The sequence below is a fragment of the Augochlora pura genome, chromosome 7, assembly GCF_028453695.1.
Source record: "Augochlora pura isolate Apur16 chromosome 7, APUR_v2.2.1, whole genome shotgun sequence".
Classification (NCBI taxonomy): domain Eukaryota; kingdom Metazoa; phylum Arthropoda; class Insecta; order Hymenoptera; family Halictidae; genus Augochlora; species Augochlora pura.
Genome location: NC_135778.1, coordinates 10,272,191 through 10,277,478, shown reverse-complemented (window position 1 = coordinate 10,277,478; position 5,288 = coordinate 10,272,191).

Below are 5,288 nucleotides of genomic sequence, written 5' to 3'. Positions count from 1 at the left end.
TGTCCCAATTTAGAATTTCATAGCAATTCTCAAAGCATATTGACAGCGAATTTTACTAAATTGCTATGGATCGATGCACGATTCAATAAAAAATATAAATTAATAAAAGTTGCTAAAAGATACAATTATTACGAAACTTTTTCATGCATCCTTTAAAGAATTTAGAAGTAATGTTACAATGGGAGAGATTCATTGTATAAGAATTAAGCATAAGCTTAGTATTTTGGTAAATGGACGCAAAGAAACATTGAGTTTGTATAAGTGTTTCTCAATGAAAGAAGAACAATTAATCCAAGCCAAATGCTTCTTAGGTTTCCCCACTCCACTAAATTCACTACAATAAAATTGCTAATCTGGTAACGCATACAAATCAATAATAAAATTTGTCCCAAAAATCACTCGCAAACGGAAACTGAGAGGTTATTGATGTCATTTGAAGCAACTTTTTCCTCAGCGAAAATGCAATCCACAGCTTTGTTTATGAGTTATTAACGAAAAATACTAACCAATGAGAGATGGAGTTCTCTCTCTCCCAACGCGATGGAGCCAAGCCAACAAGACGACGAAGCACAGTTCCGTTCATTGGCTCGATTTCCTTGCGCCAGAAGATCTTGCTTCTGATTGGTCAGTGTTTTTCGTTAATAACTCTTAAACAGAGCCGCGGGTTGCATTTTCACTAAGGAAAAAGTTGCTTCAAATGATCTCAGGTATTCCCCATTGCCGGATTATTACACATTTTTGGAACATCCTGTATAGAACTCGGACATTTCAGAAAAATCAGGACAGAAAAATCTTAGAGTATTAACTGAGCTTGGTAATGGACAAAGGTTGTCTCCTCCATCAGTGGATGTAATGAATAAAGTCTTTATATCGCGATTATGAAAATCGTCGAATCAAACACCAGTGGCTGCGAATGAATAATTCCTCGAAATTCAAAACAAGCGTCATCTCGCCGGTTTTTAAGAAATATGCGAAGACCGGGGTCCTTAGAGATGAAAAAGGTGTCACGGTGACGACAGGTCGGTTCGGGTTACACCGCGAAGACAAACGATCTTACCGTGCCTGAGAACCAGACGGACGCACGAATCTGTTTCGAGATATTTATAAGATTCACCGACCGGCGAATATGATCGCGATTAGATCCGATCTGCGGCCATTAAGTCTCTAATCTCCTTAATTGCGATCTCCGATGCGTGTAGCCGACGGAAGAATCTTGTGCAATTCAATGAAACTATAAACGGGTTGCGATAAAACTGAAAATTATACGAGTCTGTTACCCGAGTTGCCTTTCCTCGGGTTAAACATCAGCCAAGATCTGATTTCTGAAGCAGGAAACAGAGTTCTAATTTCATTTCTAATCGAATGTCTACGATTCTGCGTTTACGGAAGAATCGGACCAACTTGTTGATAAACTTCTGCTAGTTTCAAATAAATTAGGTACTCTAGTTGCGGATTAATCGTTATACTGTTCAGCAATTATGTTTGCATGTACAATATTAATATATTCCTATCTAGCAAACATATGGAAGAGGAAACACTATTTAACATGTCAATATTCAACTACTAAATCTTCCTAATCAAACATGACACCAATGACGACATTTACAGCATTTGTTACAGCATTATCTACAGTATTCGCTACATTTTCGTGTTCAATAGTGACGCCGGTTACTGTCAATCACGCTACGAGTAAACGTACCTCTTGCTACTGAAACATGACATCACGGCGATCAATACTACATTTACACATACGATATTAAAACTGCTTACTGGCACTCACACTAGAGCAGAAACAGTAAACATACAATTTCTCTTTCTTCTCAACGACGTCCATTACATTACATTTTCGTGTACAGTGTTCACATTCAAACAGCGGATCTTTCCGACAAAAATATGTGTCCGAGATATTGTCGACGTGGTAATACTGATTACTGGCAACCAGAGTTGAACCGTGCGCACACAATTTCTTACAGAGCTGTCAGAAGCTGAACAACAACGACGACAAGTTACGATAAAAAGTACCAAAGCAGAAAATAAATTCTGCAAAAAACGACGTAAAATAATGTCCATTTCTAGTAGTAATTCAGCGGCTCTGAAATGGCAAGTGGCAGAACCAGAGCACCCGCTTCTGAAACAGGGGAACGGGGGAGAAGATAGAAGGCACGTAGGATAAATAAATAGAGCGAGCGGAATCGCAGCGGGGCCTCGGGGTAATCCTAAGTTAGCCGACTCGGACAGGAATCACGGGGACAGGTTAAATTCTTTTAAAACACGGCTCCCGTTCCCCCAGGACACTCGCCAGACTCTCTGTTTTCGGGGATTAGTGCTCGATTTAATAAATACGCGTGTATCCGTGTAGGTACCAACAACGGCGGCCGGGGGCTAATCCAGTTCGGGAACGGATCCATCCTCTCGACGTTTTTTTCCTTGCTGCGGCTTTGCCGGGCAGACGGTGGGACGTAATCTGTCACAGCCACCACTCCCGGCCATAGTTTTCTACGGCTTATCCGTCGGCCGGCGACGCCGACGCCGACGCCGACGTCAGGGGTCGGTCGCGCGTTAATGCCACCGCTCGAATGAAAAAGAGGGAAAAACCGCACAGAGCGAGCCACCGCTCGCAATCCTCCCCGCGTGGTCTTTCGCCTCCCGGCACCAGCGTCCGCGATTTTACACCGTGTAATATCCGCCCGTTCCGTGTTACCGTCTCGAATCGAAAAGAATCCCATGCCCCGAGATTTTTTCTCACCGCGATTACACGCGGCATCCGACACGCCGCTTCTTCTCGCGCCGCGACCACCGCTTCTTGTACTACAAAGTGCTCCTAAGCTTCTCTTTGTTGCGAATCGTTGGGGGCGGTCTCCGGTTTTTGCGCGGCGCGGGCGGACGACTGGAAAGCACCGATGCTGTAATCGGGATTGGTGGTCCGATGTCTGTTGGCTGACGGAGAACTCTTCCCGGAGGATGTTTGTTCAGGCGTTCAATTCTTCGATCAATTTTATGTTCCATTTCGACGATCTAGCGGTGGCTAGATCTAGCGGTGGGCTTTGTTCTTTTCGGACAAATTTGGTATGAGAAAGTGTTTGAAAATAGTTAACCTTATTTTTTATACTCTTCAGGCTGTAATAGGACTATTATATTATTAGACTGCGTTTTTATACATTTAAGGCAAAATGGGTGAGTGAAATTGGAGATAGTGAAGATATTTAAAAAAAGCTGAGGATGTAGGCGTAGTAATCCTAGTTTATTAATATTATTAACACGTTCGCCACCGCGTCACCCATATCTGGGTGACATTAATTTCTGACCAATTTTGAAAATTTATTTTAATTGCAATATATTCGAGCAAAATGAATTCGACTATGATTTTTCGAATGTGAATGAGTTCTAATGTCATCCCCTATGATAAATTTGAACTTCTTAGTTTTATTTTAATTAATTAAATTGTTTTAATTATGTGGGGATTTTAGTGTCTAATTGTCGGCGACGAACGTGTTAAAGAAAAAAAAAATTATACTTGACTCGTCCATCTTGCAGTCGATGTAGAACTTTTTTATTTTGCATAAAGATCCGGCAGCTATCTATGATAGAATAGATTTGGACGTTGCATATACAAAATGCTACAAGTACACCTTACAGAAATTTAAACACAACTGATTACCTATTCAAATGATCTTAATGTATTCGCAATGACGTGAAAATATTGGTGTATTTAAACTTTGTCCTTTGTCGTCTGTCCTTTGTCCGTTGGCGTTTACTGTGTAACAGTAATTGTAAGTCAAATGTCCTTACCACTAAAATTGATCGTAATAGACATTATTTTAGGGTTATATATATCCTTAATATTGAGATTTAGATATCAATAAGGTTCTTGGAATAAATGCAAAATTTTGATAAATTATTTTATTATAATATAGACAGGAAAGCAGTAACCAAAACGATCTGACTCTTTTCACATTATTCATTTAATATCCTTAAAGCAATTATTTCTCATCAGATATCAAGGAGTATATTAAATCATTTCCTAAAATATCGTATTTGTGATCAAAACGTATTACATTACAAACTTCCAAGCGATAAAGTTTGCATGATGTCGTTGATCTACATCTCAGTCTCTCTCGATACAAAATTCAATAAATAGTAGAAATTAATAGCAGTTATCAAGAGATAATTAAAGTACTTAGAACTAACATTACTATTATATATATCACTTTATAGAGAGTAATTAGCGTGAACAAGAATTAAGAACAAGCTTAGTATTTTAGTAAATGAAAGAAGACCTTTTTGTTCAAACAGATACGTGATTTATTTATCAATTAATGTTCCCCCGGGCTTATAAAGAATACCCGGGGGTATTACAATTCCACCGCTATTTCGCGGGCGCTAAAATAATAAACAATTGCCCTGACCAAGCACTATCTTCTTATTACCCTGAATTCGATCAAGGAAAATTAACGTTCTAATTTCGCATTAGAAACCATAATAGTTCAGAAAATAGTCTTATTGTGTTAGCATGCTCTGGTGTCGAACAATGCTTGCTTCCTCAAATTTCCATGGAGCAAGGTGGGCAAGAAGAGGCGCAAAACAAAATGCATCTCAGCTTCTCTCAAAGTACGGAGCATCGCAGGCGTGCCTCGTTTGCGGCCGATAGACACATCACGGCGAAATTCGTCGCGGTGTTTCTTCTCGCGGAACGGTTCTTGTGGCTGGTTTCGGCTGTGTTAGATATCGGTTGTGTAAAGAAAGGGAAAAGGTATCGGGAGAGAAAAAGAGAGATGTCGCGACAACGAACGCTTAGAGTATAACGTCGCAGACGGTGGATCGGAGTCACAAGCGTAATCTGTCACCGGTACCGCTTCCACCGTAGTTTTCTACGGCTTATCGCGGCATCGGCTCGCATTTAATCCCCGCAAAAAACGGTGCCCGTTCCCCATGGGGACCGTAAGCCGCCCGTGTGGCGCCTGCATCCTTGCCGGGCGTACGACAGCCCAACGACAATGGCGATCCCACCGGTGGACCCCCGAGACACCGGCGGAATCTGTTCCACGTACATCGGGTGACCCTTTTCGAACGCGTCTAAGAGGAAACTGGAGCACCTGATGCCACGGATCGGACCTTGGTTCCGTAACAAACTTTGTTTGGTTGCACGGTGTTTATTTACATAATACAATCTACGGAACGCTGTTCAGGTTAATGACCTCGAGGACATATTAACCCCTTGCACTGTTGCGTCTTTCAGAGCTACGCTGATTACAACTGTTTCGTTCTTAATTATTTCCTTGATGCTATGT